At 42.9% G+C, this 22,598-nt stretch overlaps 1 protein-coding gene across 10 annotated transcripts in view; it reads right to left on the bottom strand.

The window, feature by feature from the left end:
* The window catches only part of C1QTNF7 (C1q and TNF related 7), a 99,532-nt gene that overhangs the window by 5,309 nt on the left and 71,625 nt on the right, over positions 1-22,598 (bottom strand). For 6 of the 10 annotated variants that reach the window (XM_090035607.1, XM_090035613.1, XM_090035614.1 and 3 more), the window contains one exon: positions 1,873-2,063. The exons of 2 other annotated variants lie outside the window; for them this stretch is intronic. The gene's annotated coding sequence lies outside the window, so the exon portion shown is untranslated. Of the gene's footprint in view, positions 1-1,872; positions 2,064-12,691; positions 12,768-22,598 lie in introns of all 10 variants that reach the window. 2 more of the 10 variants (XM_090035610.1, XM_090035615.1) reach the window with 2 other exon arrangements.

The following is a 22,598-nucleotide window of genomic DNA, read 5'->3' as shown; positions in this document are numbered from 1 at the left end:
GATTAGAGGTGTGAAGAGCAAGCCAGATGAGGAAAGGCTGATGGATATAGGCATTGATGACGCATAGGGGAGGCACAGGAGGGCATGTGCCCCCCTGAGATTGGCCCCCCAAAAGTGAGGGTGCCAGCAGAAGCGCCGGTGTGACCCCCCTGCAACAAGAGAAGCACCGGTGTGCCCCCCTGCACCAAGAGAAGTGCCGTCAATGATTTCACTGCTGGCAGATCTGGGCTCGGTGATCAGCCACTGGGGGACCCTCCCCACACCCCATCCCCTGGTTGACAATCAGCTCCTGGTGGGACAGGAGTGGCTGTTAGGGGAGATGTGAAGGCCGCATAACAGGGTGCCCCAGAATTCTGCCTGATATCCTTCCCAAGATGAAGGCTGGAGTAACAGGCATGATAGTCTAAGGACAGGAACCCAAACTGGAGTTGGCACTGAAGGACCTGCTGCAGTGGTTTAAGGTGCTGGGCACTGCGGCTGCAATGCCCAAGGTTCTGGATTCTAACCTCAAAGGAGCAGAAGCCTGGGAGCAGCTTGGACCTAGAGACAGACAGAGAGAGAAAGTGGAGGCCCCAAGACTAATGGCCATCAGATTCATCCCACCCTCTGCTTTTCGAACTGTTGAAAGCAAAACTTGTGTCATTTGTATGTGTTAAGGCAGATTTGGATGAAAACAGCTGAAATGATAGCCTGTAACAGGGGGCCTTCCTGGTGCTGGCTAGATCTCCACCTGCCCACTTGTTTCTGAGCCAGCTACCCACTCCTCTTTTGCTCAGGGAGAAACAGCTCACAAAAGGGACAGAAAGGCTGCAGACAGAGGCTTATATGCAGTTTCTATGTCCCTCCCTCAGAGCACTGTGATTGGAAGGGGGCTCAGGGAAAGATCACAGTCACTGGCCAGCTACAGGTGTCAGTCTTTGCCCCCCTGCTCTCCCTCCCTCTTCTCAGTTTCTGTTCCCCTGAAAGACTGCCTTCCAAATCTCTGAATCTTTTTCAGAATCTTTTCTGAATTGATTTGGAGCCAAATCTTCTCCAAATTGAATCGGCAACTGAAGCTTCGCACAACCCTACTTCCTATGTTATTATGTTAATTGCCAACCTTTTTTTTTTTTTTGCTGAAGCTTGAGGTTGTTGTTTTTAGTCCTATTCCCTATGGCCACAGAGAAAAACCCACCCCTTGTTTTCTCTTCTCCATACTAAATAGCTAGTTCTTTCAGCCTTTCCTCATAAGTCTTGCTTCCTAGGCCCCTAGTTATTTTTGTTGCTTTGTGCTCTTTCCAATCTGTTCACATCCTTCTTGAAGTGTGGGGCCTAAAACTGGATACAAGACTCCAGTTGAGCCCCCACTAGTGCTGAATAGAGTGAAAGAATCACTTCCTTTCATTTGCAAGTTGACACTGCTGTTAATACAGCCCACTATGCCATTAGTTTTTTCCCCCAACAAGAGCACACTATTGGCTTATATTTGGATTATTGTCTGTAACCCGTATGTTAGCACTAGGATGAAAAGTTCTCTCACTGAGTCTACAGAAATAATATCTGTAAGATACCTATAACTGCAAGTAAAAAAAGAGACCTTTTACTGTAATAACAGCACAGTTAACTATATTAGTGAGACCACTTAGGTAGAATCAGGGTTAAGCCTGAAGGTTGAAAATACTGCTAATATTCTTTTTTTCCTATCTGGTTTTGATTATAGTTCAAATTGATTTACTTGCTTTTTAAGGAATATTATACTGTACTGATTGTCTGTATTCAAGGTTAAGAAGATTAAGAAGATGTTTTCCCCATTTATTTTTTGATTTGATAATTTACTGTGTGCCAACAGAAGAAACATTTTAACAGCCACCTGCTGCCAACAACTTGCAGTACCTTAGGTATAATGTTGTCCTAAATTAGTGTCACACCTCTCAATCATGGGTGAACTGTGATTCTGCAAATTGAGTTGTGTTTCTCTCTTTGATTCTCCAGATCATTAGAGTGTTTGTGTGTTTCTGTTGTTGAAACTATCCATCCTTCAGTGCCAATTTACTGGCTGTAACAAAGTCAGATTCCACCTGTTTCTGGGGGAAAAAAAAAGAAAATGTAATAAGGGAAACAAAAAAATCTACTTGTGAAATACCATTTAAATGCTATTTATGACCTTTTGGTAATAAAACATACTCTGGCAAGCTGTACATAGAGTCAGGCTGTTTTCCTGGTAGAAAACTATATTTTACATACCTGTCTCCATAGGTGTCTTGAGTGTCCTATTGTCATACAAACTGATCACCTATTGACTGGTATGAAAATCAAAGACATTGGAGTCACCCACAGCTTACAGTTTACAAACATGGACTTTTCAGTTCCCCAGAGAGGAAAGGATTTTACTGGATCATCAAACACACATTTTAGTAAGGGTATTTTTTCCCTCAAATATATGATAAAATGTAGTGTTGATAAAGTGGGGCTTTGTGTACTGGCTTGCTAATCTAGTGAGGAGGGCTTTTAATTAGGTTTCCAAGGAGGTGGAGACAAAACATCAGAGTTAAGTAAAGAGCCAGGGGACCCAGCTATATACTTAGTAGAGAGAGGCAATAGTGGTAGTCCTAGCAGTGGGAGCACCAGGGAGACAATAGGACAATCAGTTAGATACCTGAAATGTTTATATACTAGTGCAAGAAACATCGGGAATAAACAGGAAGAACTGGAGGTCCTAGAAATGATGAGATAATTGGGATTACAGAGACATGGTGGGATAGTTCACATAACTGGGGTACTGTTGTGGATGGGTATTACTTCCTAAGTTCAGGAAGGACAGTCAGGGGAATAAAGGAGGAATTGCCCTTTATAAAAAGGAGATGCACATGTGTTCTGAGGTGCAATATGCATTGGGAAATAGCTCTGTTTAAAGACTCTGAGTAAAGATCATAGGGGAGACGAGCAGGGAGAATGTTACAGTGGCCATCTGCTATGGACCACAAAACCAGGAGGAAGAAATGGAGAAAGCTTGCTTTAAACAACTGATGGAAGGTCCCAAATTGCAGGACCTGTAAAGTCATGGGGGACTTTACTTATTGGGACATCTGCTGAGAGCAAAACAGTAGTGCACAGGCAATCCAGCAAATTCTTAGTGTGTTGGGGATAACTTTTTGGAGAGATTAACTAGGAGGGAAGGTTTTCTTGATTTGTTGCTCACAAACAGGGATGGATCTGGTTGAGAATTTGAAGGCAAAATGTAACTTGGGTGACAGTGACCATGAAATGATTGAGTTCAAGATGCTAAGGAAAGGAGGAGAGAAACAGAATAAAGACACTGGACTTCAAGGCTAGGGACAGACACTACACATAAACTGGTTTAAGTGATCAGAAACCTGTAACAGAACAGATGTTCAGTGCACACAAACCTGTTTGAAAATGGCTGAAAAAAGTCTGAGATAAACCTGGTTGAATGTAGTATCAGATTTAACTGATTTGGCTCAAACTGGTTTATGCAATGTCTGTCCCAGACCCCATGCTGATAAATCAGATTCCCCCAGCATCCCAGCATGCTCTCTGGGCTGGGCGGGGCTCTTTGCTCCACACCAGAGCTGGCCCCTGTTCTCTGTTCCCTGGCTGCAGCTCTGGCAGAGACTTGTAGGCACAACAACATCTGCCTGGTTTCCCTCTGCCTTCCCCCTCTCCTCCCCTCCCCACTCCCTGCTAAGCAGGGATCCCCTATCCCCTCTGCCTTATACAGACATCTCAGCATTAGCTAGCAGATCACATGCTGGCAACACTCCATGTTCTGGCAAACAGAAGTGTCACCTTATGACTTTTTTGAGCTAATCAAAGCTCAGCTGTTAATGTCTCTCTATTCCTTCTTTGTTTAAAAAAAGAGTTTGAACTAATGAGAAAAGCTATTTGTTTTCTGATGAGGTGATAAATGCTGATAACAGAGATGATAAATGCTCTGTAATCATTCAAGGAGGGGGAGGAACCCCTCCCTAATCCTGCCAGGGCTTGGCCATGTTCCCCTCAGCTCAGCCCTGTGGAAAGGGAGGGAGGACTGTTCTACTGCCCCTCAGCTCTTAGGCTGAGCCACTGCAGGGAAGTGCCTGCATTTCTTGGATGTCTTACAGTTACAAAGTGATTTAGCCTAGCCAGATTAGATTAACCTGCAAAGATTGATTCAATTCAAGCTCAGGCTTTTTGACTGGTCCCTAGCCCAAAAAAGCAGACTTTAATAAACTCGGGGAACTGGTGGGCAGGATTCTCTGGGAAGCAATTCTGACAGGAAAAGGAGACCTGGCTATACTTTAAGAAGTGCATATTAAGAGCACAGAAGTAGGCATGTGATGGAAGAAAGGGAAATAAAATAGAAGACAGGCCTGGCGTTACATCAGTCTCTTCAAAAACAATACTACAAAAAAATAGATGCTTGGTCATATTACTAGATTATTTTATTTGGAAGCAACACCCATGTCAATATTCAGTAATGGTGCCTAGCCAGTTACGCCCCAGTCTGTATTTGTGCATGCAAATATTCTGTCCCAAGTGAAGGACCTAGCATTTTTCCTTGCTGAATTTTATCCAAATGACTTTGAATCATGTTTTTCCAGTTTTTCTAGATCATTCTGGAACCTAGCTCTACTCTCCGGAGTACAGGCTGGATGTAAACAGCCAGGAAGAATAGGAGGCTGCAAATTGAAGGGAGCAGCAAAATGGTGTGCACATACCTCACACCTGCTTACCTCCGGGAATGTGCAGAAGGGAGTAAGACAGCTCCAGCACTGCCAACCTGATGCTTAGGGGCTCTGTCTGGTGCCATCCCTCACCAAGTCCCAGGCACAATACAAAGGAGGGTGGCAAAATTTCATTTCCTTGTAGCAGCAAAAATCTTTCCACCACTCCTGCCAGACTCCCACCCAACTTGGTGTCATCTGCAAATTTGCTAAGTGTGCACTCGATCCCATCATCCAGATCTTTAATGAAGATATTAATACCAGACCCAGGACAGACCTCAGGGAAACCCCACTTGATACCTCCTCCCACCTAGACATTGAGCCATTGAGTATGATAATCCAACCGGTTATGTATCCACCTTACAGCACTTTTATCTAGTCTGTATTTCCTTAGTTTGTTCAGGAGGATGTGGTGGGAGATGGTGTCAAAAGCTTTGCAAAAGTCAAGATATATCATATCCACTGATCTGCCCCCATTCAGAGAGCCTGTCACCATGCATGTCACAGAAGAAAATCAGAATGGTCAGGCATGACTCTTTCCCTGTGAATCCATGCTGGCAGCTCCTGATCAATTTGTTCTCCTCGAGGTGTTTCACAATGGATTCCTTAAGGTCATACTGACAGGTCTGTAATTCCCCATATTCATCTTCTTTCCTTTTTTAAAGATAAGTACTTTTTTTTTCCCTTTCTCAATCATCCGGGACCTCACCCAACCTCCACAAGCTCCCACAGAGGATAGCTAATGGCACTGAAATTACCTCTGCCAATTCTCTCTTTACCCAAAGGTGCATCCCATCTGGCCCTGAAACATCTAGCTTTTCTAAGTAATCTGTAACTTGTCCTGACACTAAGTTGTTGGATTCCTTCTCTATCTTTGCTGCCAAATGCGCTTTCCACATACAGAATGAAAGCAAGCTGTAACAAGGAGGAGACATGGCTCAGGGAAGTTTAACATAGAATGGGATTAGAAAGCATTACAGAATGAGATACAAGCCTCTTGGAATGAACATGTGTGTGATGTGCATAAATAGTTAGCTAGTATGCACATGAACTAGCCCTCTCTGATGGACAGAGGCAAGATGATTAACTGTGCCCCTGTCCCTATGAAGCTTAACAGGTATCCATTTATAGCTGGGTTGTCTAGGGGGAGCCTTTAGTACAAGCCCACAGGAAGGTTTCCAACTCATACCTCTAAAGCTGTAGCAGGAGGCCTTAGCTATTTTGTCACCAAGCCCCCAAAATTAGGTGGTGTGATTCTTGAACCTCCTTAGCCTCCAGGCCAGCATGCTCTGAGCATGAATCACACACTATAGGAATTGGAGTAGGAATAGGAATCACACATTAATAGGAGCATGAATCACACCCCTCATAAAATGTGGTGCAAATGGTTTATTTTTAAAACACCCCTGCCAGAGGAAGTACAAGTGTCTACCTATTATATAATACTCTACTCATTATATCCCTCACCCAGCAAAGGAAAATTAAAGTTCAATGCACTCCACGGTGTAAAGGGTTTTAAACCTACATTTCTTACCTCCCAAGTGAGTACCCTGAACACCAACCTACAGGTAGATTGGATGGGGGCAACATTTCCCCTCCTGCTAAAGGTGTGCAACAGGGCAGTAAGGAGTGAAATATCCACAGGGCCAGAATGAGAGGGAAGCACAGCCTAGTGGTTCAAGCAAGTCCTGAACTGTAGTCTTTACTTCCAGTGTTTTTCACCCAGAGGCTGGTAAATGCTTAAGTAGCAAAAGGAACAATAAACAGAAGTGAGTACTCTCTTCCCCAGGTCAGGTGAAGGCTCTCTGCAACCTTGACTCAAGCACCTATGTTTCAGAGCAGGGTGGAGAGTCAGACAGATCCCTAACATCATCCCCTAGCTAGCTCTAGGAAGCTCCTTTGGATCAAACATCTGAGTGGCATGTAGCTCTTTCCGTACATTATATAAAGGTGATATCATGATCAATTCTGGGTTTTTTTATTCCATTCCATGGCATGGCTGCTTAGAAGTCAGTCATTGCAGCATCTAACATGGAAACACAAGGCCGCATCTACATGAGACATTCTCCACAATTCAAAAAGGATGTGGAGAAGCTTGAGAGAGTCCAGAGGAGAGCCACGCGCATGATCAGAGGTCAGGAAAACAGATCTTACGATGACAGGCTGAGAGCCATGGGACTCTTTAGCCTGGAAAAGCGCAGTCTCAGGTGATCTGATGGCCACCTATAAGTTTATCAGGGGTGACCACCAGGATCTGAGGGAACGTCTGTTCACCAGAGCGCCCCAAGGGATGACGAGGTCGAACGGTCACAAACTCCTGCAAGACCGTTTCAGGCTGGACATAAGGAAGAATTTCTTTACTGTCCGAGCCCCCAAGGTCTGGAACAGTCTGCCAGCAGAGGTGGTTCAAGCACCTACATTGAACACCTTCAAGAGTAAATTGGATGCTTATCTTGCTGGGATCCTATGACCCCAGCTGACTTCCTGCCCTTTGGGCAGGGGGCTGGACTCGATGATCTCCCGAGGTCCCTTCCAGCCCTAATGTCTATGAATCTATGACTGCATAGTTGTTACTGCGTGGTCATTTAGTACTTGCATAGCCAAGTAACCAGCATTACTATGCAATAGCATCCCCTCACAACTTCCTGGTGACGCTGACTACTGCATAGCAGTAACCAGCTATGGTGCCTTAAGCATCTCATATAAGCACAGCCATCTACATCTTTATTGGGTCTAGCCCACAGTTGAAGTGATCAAGGCTTATAATTATGGAAGGAATGCCTTATGGTTGGGTTATTTGATCACAGCTGTTTTCCTGGCAAGATGAAAGTAATTATTAAATCAGCAAGAAACTGAGTTCCACTTAGTTTCTGACATCTAGTATCTCTGTTCAAAGGTGTGTTGATTTGTCAGTCAATTAAATTAGGAAAAGATGTCTTTTATCTGACCTAAGTAATTTCTCTTCCATTAAGGGGAAAAAAAACATCAGGGGGTTGACTGTTCCCTCATGTTTTGGAAGAAGCTCTCAGGTTTAATGATATTGGGAGATACATATCCACAGTTACAGATAATATTCTTGTGAGGGGCAAGGATTTCTGAGGGTGATATCTTTTATTGGACTAACTGTACACACTAACTTTATGTACAATTAGTCCAATAAAAGATATTACCCTAAGAAATCCTTGCCTCTCACATAATTTCTGGATAATCACAATTGAAACATCAATCTTACACAATGATAATATTCTTCTAAAGTCAACAAGAAGCATTTCAATATATGCTGTGCTTGTTTTGTTAAGGTTCTAAAACCAGTTTCACTATGTGGAGCTAGAGGGAAGAACAAGCATCCACTCCAGCACACAGTGCTCTGAAATAAATTAGGCACATTTTCATCAGATCTGAAGCACAATGGTTTTTGGCACATCTTTTGCAACTGAAAGGGGCAGATTCAAGTTTTCCATCACCATTAATATCCCAGTAGCATCATCATCGTTGGATTGGTGTACAAGGCCAGGAGATCATCAGATTCTTGCAACATTATAAACATATAAAAAAACTGTCCTGGCCCTAAAATTGTGTTACAAGCTATTAAAATTACAGAGTTGGCCTTAAAAATACTCTTTGGATCATACTTCTACTCCATTACCCTAGCAATGCAGTAGATTTTCATTTAGGGGCTGAAACGTTAGACTGTTTCCATTAGTGCCAATTAACTTAGCATCAAGCCCTTAGAAATCGCTTTATATAGTGCACTGTCAATTTACTTGGCATATCTTATTCCAGCTTTTTAGGATCAAGGCCTAATGGATTTGTAGCAAATTCCCCTAGTGTCAGTCAGTATGGCAGATAATGTCTTCCTCCCTTTTCCAGTTGCTGAGATCAATGCTAAAATGCACTTATTTACGACTGTTTTAAAACAACAATTTCCATAAGAGATTTCCTCATAGTCCCTAGTGTCAAAAACCAGGACATATTAGTCACAGGTTATCCTGGCTGTATTGCTATTTTTGCTTTCCCTGGCCTGTTTCACATTCACTTCCAAAATACACATTCATGCTTGAGGAAGAAAAAGACTTCACAGCCTTCTCTTGTTTCTTCTGTGTGCAGAAAAACACAGATGATAAGTATTACCATCCATGGCCTGATGTAATCTGAAGTCGTGCCTATGAAGTTGAACAAGGCTTAATTTGACAATGCTATTGAAGCTTCTGAGATGCCTCAGAAACTTTGAGTGTTAATTAAATAAACAGTCCAATCAGTGCAGTATTCTTCCAGTTATTTATTTTTATACTGATTCAAACACAGGTCTTCATTATGGAATGTTTCCATGTATTTTACACTGTCCATAAATTTTCAATATGCCACAGGAGTTATGCATGGGCAACTCAGACCTGCATTACACAATATGTTGGAACAGACACCGGAGGCTTGATCAAGATATATAAGTTCTGTATCTGGCCAGCATCAAAGACTCACGTGCTTTATTTTTTGTACACAGAGAGGGACATATAATATGGGTCAGTAGCTTACAGAAGATATTCAATTTCTTTTCTTTCTATTTGCATAGGAAGGGGAGGGATAATCTGAAACTTTTTAAGATTGAACTTTAGTTTTCTTACCTCAGAATGATGCATAACCCCAAGGTAATCTACCACTGCAAGCAATGGATAGGGACATTAGCTGAATGTTTCAGCACATCATTACTGGCAATCCCTTGCAATTGAGAAGAATGCAGAGAAGTTTGAAAGAGTCCAGAGAAGAGCCAGCCTTATGGTTTGAGGCCTGAAGAGCAAGCCATACAAGGAAAGGCTGATAGATATGGGACAGTTCAGCCTAGAAAAGAGAAGACTTCATGGGGATTTGGTGACAGCTTACAAATATATCAGGGGAGAGGTGAACAACTATTCACCAAGCACCCCAAGGGAAAACCAGAAGCAATGGTCACAAACTCCTAGAAGAAGGTTTCAGACTCTATATAAGGAAAAACTTCTTCCCAGTTTGTGTGACCAGACCTTGGAATAGACGAGGGTGGTGCAGGCACCTACCCTGGAGATCTTCAGAAGGAGACTGGACATATACCTCGCTGCGGTTATTTGACCCCAGGAGTCTTTTCTGCCCAGAGCAGGGGAACTGAACCTGATGATCTCTCCAGCCCTAAACATCTGTGAATATGATTGTCTGCCATAATTGTTTTATTTGTGTGTCTGAAGATGGATGTGAGGGCCTATTTGGGATCAAGAGATTCTGTTGCAGCTCAGGTACATATTTCTGTGGGGGGCAGGTGGCTCTGGATTCTTGGTTCAGTCTGCAACACACTGTTTTTGCAGCTCCCATTTTTCCATCTTCTGTTGTCATTGTAAGGCTTCAAAGTGCTGAGATCCTTGCAGCAGACTCTTTCTCCATTTGGGGTGGTCCTGGACTACAGTCTCCTATGAGTCGATGTAGATGTTGCATTTTTTCAAGTTGGTCGTGAGGACATCCTTGAAGCACTTTCTCTGCTCTCCCCTTGAGCATATTCCTTGACTGAACTGGAAGAATAAAACTTGCTTTGGGGGTGTGGAGTTGGATATCTGAATGGTGTGGCTGGCCCAACAAAGTCGGTGTTGGATGATCGTTGACTCAATGCTCATGGTGTTTGCTTGCAAGATGATGCTTATGTTGGTGCGTCTGTCTAACCACTGGATTCAAAGGACCTTCTGCAGTCAGTGCTGGTGATACTTCTCCAGTGACTTGGTGTCTCCTGTACGCTCTCTATGTCTCAGCTCCATACAGTAAGGTGGGGATCATGACTGCGTGATAAACCAGGAGCTTGGTTTCGGATCTGATGTTGTGATCTTTGAACACCCATTTCCTCAGGCATCCAAAGGCTGCACTTGCACTTTTGAGGCAATGCTGGTTTTCTTTGTCCATGTCAGCCTTCTGTGAGAGATGGCTTCCCAGATATGGGAAATACTCAACATTTTCCAGAGTCTCACTGTGAATCTGAATTATAGGAGTTGGGGTCTGCTCATTAAGAGGTTGTTGATGGAGGACCTTAGTCTTCTAAATGTTGAGTGTCAGTCCCATTTTCTTGTATGTTTCGGTAAAGACATCAACAACTGCCTGAAGATCTGTTCTTAGTGAGCACACATTACAGCATCATCAGTGTCCTGGAGCTCAATGACTGAGGTTAGGATGGTCTTCGTTTTGGCTCAGAGTTGACTGAGATTAAACAGATTACCATCCATTTGGTAGTTTAGCTCCAGTCCTGCTGGAAGCTTGTTGGGAGTCAGATATAACATCATGGAATACTGAGAAGAGTGCTGGAGCAACGATGCACCCTTGCTTAATTCCATCTTAACTTCAAAGGGACCTGTGATAGACGAGTTATGGAGAATCACCACTTGCATACTGTCATGGAGCAGACAAAGAATGGTGATGAATTTTTGTGGGCATTCATACTTCAGAAGGATCCTCCACAGTGTTTCTCAGTTGACAGTCAAATTTTTTTTGTCATCAAAGAAGGCCATGTAGAGGGGCATGAATGTCACATGCCTCCTGAGGCTGGGGGGGTGCAGTGGTGGTGATGGTGGTGGTGGCGGCAAGGGCATGGTGGTGGCAAGTGGGGAGCTTCTGCAGGTGGCCACAATGATATCGGCAGTGGGGATGGGCCAAGTGGGGAGCTCCTGCAGGCGGTTGCAGTGATGTCGGCGGCGAGGGGGGGGGTGAGCGCCAACAGGCGATTGGTGACCACCCACAGATGCCACTGGCAGCATCAGCAGTGGTCAGTGGCAGTCAACAACTCCCCTCAAATGCCGCTGGTGGTGTTGGCAGCGAGGGATGGGGTAGTGAGCAGCGACTGCCAGCAGGCAATGTCGGCAATGGTCAATCTCAGGGGATGCACATGCACCCGGGTGCACGCCCTACACATTGACAATGTAGAGGGGTTTAGGTTGTTCCTGACATTTTTCCTGCAGCTGGCAAGCAGTGAAGATCATGTTAGTTGTGCCTCTTGATGCCCTAAACCTACACTGAGATTCCAAGAAGAGCTCTTCAGCAAGTGGAAGGAGACAGTTCAGGAGGGTTCTCACAAAGATCTTTCCTGTGGTGGACAGCAAGGTGATCCCTCTGTAATTTCCAGTCAGGCTTGTCTCCTTTCTTGAAGATTGTCATGATCATAATAATGTCCCTGAGGTCATCTGGGATTTCCGCACCAGTCCAGATCCTTAAGAAGGGAGCACGGAGCTGCGATGTGAGCTCCTCTCTCCCCTGCTTGAAGATTTTGGTGGGGATTCCAATAGCTCCACAATAACACAGTTAACAGCTATGGATACACTGACAATACAGGGCTTAAAATCAAGACCACTCTTCCCAGGAATTCAGTGTGTTTGGTGTTTTGGGGAGTCAAGGCAAGGCTCATTTTCTTTTCAGTCTTGGCTTCAAACCTTTCCTGGTTCTAACAGGTCCTATTGTTTAACAAACAATTTGCTAAAAGCTGCCTTACAGGCTGTTCTGGGTGTATGTAAGTGAGGCATTCTGACTATGTTGGCCTGGAGAGCACACATATATTTGTAATATTTGGGCTGGCAGATGTCTACAACTATTTTACTGCCAACACATACATAATTGAAAAAGAAAAAGAAATCAAACCATGGCAGATGGCATTGTACGGTTGTGCTTTTGTTCCTGATAGAAAGCTGAGAAACTCAGACAGTCACTCATAGTTTGCAGGGAGAGGTGTCTTGCAAATTCCAAGTTTTATGAAAAGAATGGTCAGTATCTAACTTTTGAAAACTTAGCATACAGTCTGCCTGACCAAATACGATACTTTTATCATAGGCATGAAGCAATAGAATGGTGGGAGGTGGGGCTCAAGTTGCAAAATACAGTTAGGGAAAAGGGGAGGGAAGATGCAGGGGACTAGAGATAGAGGACAGGAAGTATAAAATGGCAGATCCTGAAAGACAATGGAAGATATAGGATAGCAAAACCAAAGGCCAGAACTTTACCTTAGAAGGAGCAGAAATAACATTCATACATTCCATACCCACTGGGGGCAGATTCTCCTCCACGTTGTATCTTGTGCTATGTAAAGAAAGTGTAAAATGCTACCATCACAATTCCATTTTCTATGCATAGGTGTAAATGGTGCATGTGGGAAGAAGCTGGGGATTTCCCCGCTGTGTCTATCAGAATTTATCCTGCTTTCTAGATATTACTCAACTAGGCTCTCAGTCCTGGGGAGGGGATACACCCAAGTCCTCTAAAGGGGATTTTCTCCCACTGGCAAATAATTCTGTTTTTGAAGCTGTGCAAATGAGATCACTCAGGCACTACATATGTGCTAAAAATATTCTTGAAAAGCAAACTTCTGATTAGAGCTACATTCCTGTATAGTCGCTATAAACATTGAATGGGATGCAAACTGATACTGATTAAAACTGTTAAGCATTCAACTAAGGGTTAAACTATGAAGAATATTAACCCATGAGCAATTTTTTGTATGGTAGAAAAGGCCAGTGCTTTGCCCACTTCATCTGCCATGCGGCAGCTGCTGAAGGGTGCACTCTGGAGACTAGACAGTAAATGAATATCACCTACAAATGAAGGGAAGTGATTCAAACTTCAAGAAAGATATGGAGAGATAGGAAGGAGTCCAGCAGAAGGCAATAAAAATGATTAGAAGCCTGAGAAACATGCTTATGAGGAAAGGCTGAAATAACTAGGATTGTTTAGTCTGGAAACAGAATATTGAGGGGGGATTTGATAGCAGTATTCAAATACCTGAAGGACAACTGTAAAGAGGATAGAATTTTCTCTAGGGCTAGGGACAGACGTTACACACAAACCAATTTAAGTGATCAGAAACTGGTTTAAACCTGAAACAGAACAGATGTTCAGTACACATAAACTGGTTTGAAAATGGATTGAACCAGTTTCAGATAAACCTGGTTGATTATAGTATCTGACTGAACAGATTTGGCTCAAACTGGTTTATGCAATGTTTGTCCCAGACCCCTGGTTTAAGATAAACCCCAGCATCTTGGCATGCCCTCTGGGCTGGGTGAGGCTCTCGGCTCCACACCAGAGCTGGCCTGTGTTCCCTGGCTGCAGCTCTGGCACAGGCTTGTAGGCACAGCAATGTCTTGTTTCCTCTTGCTTTCCCCCTTCTTTCCCCCTCCCCTCCCACTCCCTGGTAAGAAGGGATCCCCTGTCGCCTCTGCTTTAAGCAAATACCTAAGCATTAGCTAACAGTCCACATGCTGGCTACGGTCCCTGCTGTGGCAGACAGCAATGTTGGCTTAGAGCTTTTTGGAGCTAATCAAAGCTCAGTTGGTAGTATCCCTTTGTTTCTTCTTTGTTTAAGAAGAGTTTGAACTAATGAGAGAGGCTGTTTGTTTTCTGATGGGTGAAAAATGCCAATAACAAATCTGATAAATGCTCTGTAATCATTCAAGGGAGGGGGAGGGAACCCCTCTCTAACCCTGCCAGGGCCTCGCCATGTCCCCTTCAGCCCAGCGAAGGGAGGGCTGCTCTAGCACACCCCAACGCCCCTCCTGGGTTCTAGGCTGAGCCACTGCTAGCATGTGCATTTCTGGGATGTCTGAGCAGTTACAAAGTGATTCAGCCTAGCCAGGTTAGACTGACCTGCAAATATTGAATCAATTCAGGCTCAGGCTTTTTGAATGTCTGTCCCTAGTCTAGAGCTATCGAGGTCTAGGAGCAATGGCCTTAAACTGCAATGCAGGTAAGTTAGGTTGGATGCTAGGAAAAAACATTCTGACCATGAGGATGAAACTGGTACCTAGAGAAGTTGTGGAATCTCCATCCCTGGAATTTCTAAAAGCAGGCCTCAGACACTTGGCTGGGATGGTTTAGTCAGGGATGATTCTGGCTTGAGCCAGGGGGCTGGGCTAAATGACTACACACCATCCCTTCCAGCCCTACTTTCTTATGATCCTATGAAAGCTACAAACACAGAAGATAAGCCTTTAGTGAAAAAGGAATAATTGACGTGGGTTTCAATTCAATTTAATTTATTAAGAATTCTGGCTGAAAGCTGTGCTCCCAAAAACAACGTAACAGACATACAACCATAATATAAATTTGAACAAAAATAACAGAAACACAAACATAATAATAAAATAGGGCCAACCATTATAAAAGGATTATTCCTACTCCTAGAATTAACATAATCAAGTACAAATATGGTAATAAATCAGATCATGAATCTATAAAGATGTTGTGCATAGGTCCAAAGTTAATACAGTAAAAAACAAATACAGTGATAAAGTTTATTGGTCACATCAACAGTAAAAGATGTTTAGCTCTGATCACTTCAGCCTTGTAAGGAAAAATTGCAAGACGGTTTACTAAATATAGATCTGCTGGAGGAGCCATATTAATTTCTCTCTATTTGAGAAGTATGAAAATTTCTGGAAGAATGGTGATAAACACTTTCTCCTTACATTGTTATATAGAGGACATTGTAAAACATAATGACTAGTGTCTTCCAAAACTCCTAGACAGGCTGAGCAACATCTTTTAGACCTTGGAATAGAAAGTCTACATCCAGCCAAAACAACTGTGGGCGTCTGTTCTGCCTGGCAATATCTCAAAACCTCTGGAAAACCTGGATCTTTTCTAAGGGGGAGAAGAGTCTTTCATTGTCTTGGACAGTGTCCCACCCTAAAAGGTGCAGGAGAGAAAAGCTAGCCAGGGAGATTGAAGAGAAGGGAGATTATTGATGTCTTCTATATAGCACAATTTGAGCAAGTGAGATGGTAGAAAAGGCAGGATTTTCATGGATTTCATAGACATTAGGGTTGGAAGGGACTTCTCAAGATCATCGGGTCCAGCCCCCTGTCCAAAGGGCAGGCAGCCAGCATTTTAAACCAGACTCCTGCCAGTCTAATAATAATATTAGTTAAAATGGAATCTAATCTCATCTCTAATTTCAAGAAGGAATCAGGAGTTGAAGGAAGAAGACCCAGAAGAGCCCTGAAAAACTTATTCTAAGGCATGTCTACATCATTACTGGCGGCATAGCCCCATACTTCAGCACCATATAGGATCTGAGACTTTTTATGGTAATATGGGGGCTTGGTCTGATCATCCTGCTATGGTCTCATAACATTTCTTTATAGCCACTGCCGTTTGGGCTGCCTTAGTTTTAACGAACTGAATATGGTGTTTCCATGATGGGAAGCTGTAAACATCACAGCCAGGTACCTATATATTTTAACAGCTTTGAGTTTGATTCTCCCCATGTTCCATGGGTATTTCATCAAACAGCCTCCCAAAAACATTATTTTGGATTTATCATAATTTATCTCTAAGTTATTTTATCCACAAAGATGCTCAAAAGCAGTAATTGCTCTCTGTAATCCGATGGGGGTTCTGGACAGTATGACAGTGTCATCTGCATACATTAAAAAGAATTGGGGTTGCTAGTAATTTTGGGGGATGAAAATGAGCATCCTGCGTATTTCTGATAATGTCAGTCATATAAAGGTTAAATAGCAAGGGGGCCAACATACATCCTTGTCTAACCCCTTTTTTTGTCTGAAATTTCTGTGTAAGTTTGCCCCTCAGGCCCCACCTAACTTGCGCCCATGTATCTTTATGATATTCTATCAGCAGATGCAAAAGAGATGTGTCAATCCCATAATTTAACAATTTCTCCCAAAATTTACTTCTGTCTATACTGTCAAAAGCTTTTGACAGATCAACAAATGCAGCATACAATGCTGATTTATGCACTTGTGTATCTTTATGTCTCAAAAACTGAAGGATAAATATGTGATCAATAGTGGAACATCCAGTTCTAAAGGTCTGATGTTTATATATTTTCCCCTTTTACCGATGCTATGAGGTAAAAGTGGTGCTCAAAGATTTTAGCTGAGATGTCTATTAAACTTATGGGGCGATAAGATTCTGGCTTATCTTTTAGACTTTTCTTGAAAATAGGTATGATGGTACTCCCTTTCCAGGAATCTGGGATTTGGCCCAGCTCAATTATAGAGTTATACCATTTTTCCAAGACCAGAGTCCACCATTTGATATTATCAATATAAACTTCCACTGGTATTCTCTTTGGGCCTGGGTTTTTATTCTTCTGTTGTACTTTGAGATGTTTTATTTGATCCTTTGTTACCTGATACTTAGTTGTATCAGTAACAGGTATATTATCCCATTGATTACTATTTATTTGTTCCATGAAAGAAATAAACTGATTGGAAAAATATTCTAACCAACTTTCTGCAGTAATGTTATTTTCGATGTTATAATTATAGTTAGCCTTTCCCTTTGACACAAGTAGCCAAAAGGTTTTACTATCTTTGATGATAATTGTCGACCTCAACTTGTCCTATTGCTGGTTGTAATATTCTTTTTTCTTATCCTGGAGGAGCAGTTTATAAGCTTTCCATAATTTTCAAAACTCACTCTGAAAAGTTGTTCCAGTGTGCTCAGTTTTCCTTAATTCCTTGGCTTTCCTATTTAATATTGTTTTCCATTCTACACATTCTTTATCGAACCAGGAAGCACCTTGTTCTTTAAATATCTGTATGGGATGGAAGATTACAGGTACTGAGAGGAGTGAGTAGAAAGGATCTTTAATTTGCTGGAAATGCTCTTAAATCTCCTCTGGTATTTGTGCTACTATTACCAAATTTCTTAAAATAAAGATGAGGATTTAGCTTTCACTTACTATAGGTTAAGAGTATATACACGAACAGCTACCACAGGGAAACTGATGAGCTGCAAAGCTCAACCTCTTAGACCTCACAGGAATTAGTTCATGTATCTTGAGAAAAAGGGCCCACCTCAAGAATCAATAAATCAAACGCAGACCCATATTGAAAAGGTGAATTCAATATGGGTCTAGGAACCAGAAACTGTCATGGGTTTCTGTTATGGGTTTTATCTTGGCCTTGGGGAACGGGATTCAGAAGGTAAGGGTAACCATTACTGGAAGTCCAGAAGTCAGAGTTGAAGATCACAATGCCAGGTGTCTGCTTGAGCCTGAAATATCACGCCGAGGGCCGAGATGGGTCCATGGTTGAGGCCAAGCTAGAAGTCAGAAGCTAGATTGTTCAGAACACACCACAAGCAAGAACAAGGTCTGCAGTCCAAGGCAAGAGTACAAGGCAGGAGCAATACAAGAGTCAGAGAAAGGCACAAAGATCAAATGCTGGAGCAAGGCAAGAGGCAGAGCAAGAGGCTTCAAAGCAGAGGACCTAGGAGAGAGGCAAGACATGAGTGAGACAGGGAGGTCCTAAACAGCAAGTCTACAAACACTGTAGTCAGGGCAAGACCCCGGGGAAGTGTGTGTGCCTTGGGAGGGGGTGGAGGGGCTTAGTCTCCCTAACAAGGGCTTGTGGTTTCCATTTATTCCCTGGGGTCATGTGGTCCCCCACTGGGAACCACTCAGGAAGGCCCAGCCTGGGCTGGGTCCAGAACCCAGACAGCTACTTGGTAGCACTGAGGACTGGAGAGCTCCTCCATGTCCTGCTGCACAGTGCTGCTTTAAAGAGGTGCCTGTGCAAACAAGAGGAGGATGGGGGAGTTCCCTCATCCCCAGCTTCTAATGCCAGGTTGCTCTTTAAATGGGTAAATGCGAATGCCTGCCGCATTTTTCAGACACCTCTTTGTACCTGTGTATACAACCTTTGAACCCAAAGTTGTCCTCTGTCCAAATCTCAAGATTGGGGTGGGGGCTATGTGCCAGACTCTGAAGGTGTCCCATGTCCTGAGGCGCTCTAGAACTTAGCACTTTAAAGAGTCTCAAAGATCAGGGGCTGTAGGGCAAGACTTCTTAAGGTGCCAAGTCCTGCTGAGCCCAAACCCTGATGCAGATATTCAGCTGATTGTTAGTATTAAGACCTGGGCAGTCCACCAACCAGGTTCCATACCTGTAGCTCCCCTGGTCTTGATGATGAGGCATGTTACATGTTCCATGTATAGCTTCATATAAAATATCCAAAAAGATGTTATGCATTTTTGGAATTATATCTTTATGCTTGATTAGCTATTTTATGGTGCCAAAAATCAATAAACATGTGGCATGTTGATATTTATGGCACAGTGAATATGTTCATATAACATGGCCAAGGCCCTAAATTCCAACTAAGCCAAATTTTGGCATGTATGAACATGATTTATATCTGGCCCATAGCCACCTAGGACCCTAAGTGTTATTTCAAGTTTGTGGGACTTAACTCTCCTAAGAGCCCAAATCACCTTTGTAAATGGGACTTGGGTTCTGAAGTTTTTTCACTGCTTTTGAAAATGTTACCCTGTAACATGAGCTGAAGGGTTCTGAGGTGCTGATGCTCTATGCCCCAGTCATCAGATCAAATAACATCCTGAGAGCCAAATTCTGACCTCATTTGGAGCTGCATAATAGCTATCTAAACTGTAATGATATTATTCTGGATTTACAGCTGTGTAAAGTGAGATAAAAAATTGGGTCTGAGATTTTATATCTAGTTTCATAGTTAGTAGGCTTGGAAAGGACCTGAGCAGATCATCAAGTCTGACCCACACACTCACAGGAGGCCTAGTGCACACATCCATAGGAGGCCTCAAATGTCTCTACACAAATGCTCGTAGTATGGGAAACAAGCAAGAGGAACTTACCCTCCTGCTAGCTGACACCAACCCAGACATAGTGGGGATCACTGAAACATGGTGGGACCTAACACATGAATGGGCGGTAAATATCAAGGGCTATAGGCTATACAGGAGGGATAGGACTGGGAGGAAAGGTGGGGGCATGGGACTACATTAAGGAGGAATACACATCCTCGTCAATTAGCAAAGAATCAGAGGAGGGGCACTCTGAAGTGCTCTGGGTTAGAATACAAGGCAGTCACAGGGAAAGAGACTTAACGGTGGGGGTCTACTACAGGCCACCCGACCAAGGGAAAGAGCATCATTGATGCCAAGATGAACATGGGCCGGCAATGTGGGGGTGCAGTTGGGAAGGCCAGCCGCACCTTGTCATGCATCCACAGATGCATCTCGAGCAGGTCCAAGGAGGTGATCCTCCCCCTCTATGCGACACTGGTCAGGCCACAACTGGAGTACTGCGTCCAGTTCTGGGCGCTGCATTTCAAGAGGGATGTGGACAACATGGAGAGGGTCCAGAGAAGGGCCACTCGCATGATCAGGGGGCAGCAGGGCAGGCCCTACAAGGACAGGCTATGGGACCTGAACCTGTTCAGCCTCCACAAGAGAAGGCTGATGGGGGATCTAGTGGCCGTTTACAAACTAGTCAGAGTGGACCAGCAGGCATTGGGGGAGTCCCTGTTTCCCCAAGCACTACCAGGAGTGACTAGAAATAATGGTCACAACCTGGCAGAGGGTAAATTCAGATTAGACATCACGAGGCGCTACTTCACGGTCAGGGCGGCTAGGATCTGGAACCAACTTCCAAGCGAAGTGGTGCTGGCTCCTACCCTGGGCGTCTTTAACAGGAGGCTAGATGAATACCTTGCTGGGGTTGTTTGACCCCAGTACTCTTTCCTGCCATGGCAGGGGGTCGGACTCGATGATCTGCTCAGGTCCCTTCTGACCCTAGAAACTATGAAACTATTACCCCCTGCCATGGCAGGAAAGAGTACTGGGGTCAAACGACCTGAGCTAGGTGGTTGTCAAGTCTTGTCTTAAAGACCCCCAGGATAGGAGCCAGCACCACTTTGCTTGGAAGTTGGTTCCAGATCCTAGCCGCCCTGACAGTGAAGTAGCGCCTCCTGAGATTATCCATCAATTAGTGGTAATTAAAAGGGAATTTTTCTTCTTTGTTTATGCCTTTGTTTATACAGCAAATCTGAAGTAACACTATTTATTTAATGGCATCACTGCAGTTATACTCTGATGTAACAAAGAAGAGAATCTGGTCCAATGTTGATGTAAAATAACCATTATGGTCAATGTCAGATTTTTGAGGCAACACCCAAAAAGATATAAAAATAAGATTAAATGTACATAATGTCTGCTTTTTGGTAATAGCAGGAATTTTAATTATGTGTCTTCCTGAAGCAAATGGAACCTTTGAATTACAAGTTAACTTCCAGTGAGGCTGACCCTTTTGTCTGTGAGACTGAGATTAAAGAACAGTCATATAAAAGAGTGAGCTCTACACCATTTGGACTTGTAAACTAAAATTGAAATGCTATGAGGTATAATAATTTTTATTCGAATGAAAGATTTGAGTTTCCATTCAACAGTCAAAAGGGTGAGGTGTCCTGCCTTCATGATGCTTCACAGAAAATCCAGCTCCACCCAGGCCCACCCTCTCTCTGCTCAGTTTGTAGCAAGGCCTGGGCCACCTTCCAGGAACCCGGAAGATGAGCAGGGATGGAAGGCGTGTGAACAGCTGCAGTGGAATATTCCTGCCTTCCCAGGGAAAATTCCAGTTAGCTACATCTAGCCATTTTCCAGATGGGCTGTGCTTTCTCTTCCACAGATTTATTAATATTAAATACACAAATTAATAATATTAAGCACCACTTTAAATGTGTTTTTGATTTGAAGGCCTGCTATTCTGCTGCCTTGAATTTGTGTGTAGAGCATGTGAAGTGGAAGGAAAGCATTACCATTTTAGTTTGGTTGTATAAAATCACTTACACAGCAGTGGAAAATCTATTCTATTCAACGTAGCTTCTTACACTGTGGTGGATGAGAAACTTCCAATAAGCCATGTGAGTAGTATCTGCTACATGTGGTTTGCTCTTCTCATCCTCTCTTGCAACGGAAAATTTGTGTACTTGAGTGTTTTGGGTTTGCAAGGTTTGGTTTGAGGGGAGATTTTAAATACACATGCTGCAAATGTAATTAGGTCTTAAATATCTAACTTGCTTGTTTGAAGAGGCCTACAGAATTTTTTGAGTAAATACTTTAAAATTTAAAATCCAGCTTAAGAGCTCCTCGCTTATTCAAGCACTAAAGCTGTAATTCATCTTTCCCCTCTGTATTTATGATACACAGACTTGGATGGAGGATAGCATTTCAAACAGACAGATTTGAATCTCTGAGGAAGGGAAGTGCAGTAAAATAAAAAGCAGTATCATGCATATATAATTTGTTTCTTTTATCTTCTGCACAAAACCTGGAAAGACAAAAACCCATGTGCAGCTCCAGAACCTCTATCAATTTATCTGAACAACAACTGTAACTGGCATTTCCTATAAACCCCTTCACAAATTAAAGTCTGAGTGTATCGGTTTAAAAAAAGAGTTGCAATGGGAAAGCTGATGAAATTTTACTTAGAAAAGCACTAGTTCAAATGATTAATTCAAGACCTGTAATTTGGATCTGATTCTGCGTACATGTTAGTTAAATGTAAACCCCTATTTACCTCAGTGGTGAAATGTTAAGCTTACTCCAAAGAGGAGAGTAGGTCTTGTGGCTAAAGCACTGGGTTTAATCTCAGGCTATACATTTTGCTTTTAGTATCTGTTACATAACTATTTTGCAGCCATCATCTAACCTCTTAATACCTGAGTTTTTCACTTTTTAAAATTACAGTAGTAATAATAATCATACTATTGTTGTGTTAATGGAGAACACCAGCATTATTTCTTAAGCATGTTTTTGACAATCTTGAACCACCTTTTGTATTTAAAATAGCATTTTACTGAGACAGATTAAAATGTCAGCATTCAGCCACAGTGACTGCACTGCTGTTCCCAATAATTAGTATGAGGTGTCATGTAGCAACAGTTGGCAGACAGACTTTTTACTGGCATCTGTCATGTAACAGTTCCCAATTAAACGCTAAACTCAGGTCCACTGGTATTAATTATACCTACTTGCACTGAAGATGAGTTGGCCTTAGAAGTAGTTCATTTGATTTGCCATCATAATATTCTATTGCCAATTGCCTTTCAGCCCATCTGACTTATCTAG

This window comes from Crocodylus siamensis, chromosome 2, assembly GCF_052110815.1.
Source record: "Crocodylus siamensis isolate JL-2025a chromosome 2, ASM5211081v1, whole genome shotgun sequence".
In the NCBI taxonomy this organism is placed as follows: domain Eukaryota; kingdom Metazoa; phylum Chordata; order Crocodylia; family Crocodylidae; genus Crocodylus; species Crocodylus siamensis.
The sequence above is the reverse complement of the archived record's forward strand: the minus strand, read 5'-3'. Positions and strand labels throughout refer to the sequence as shown.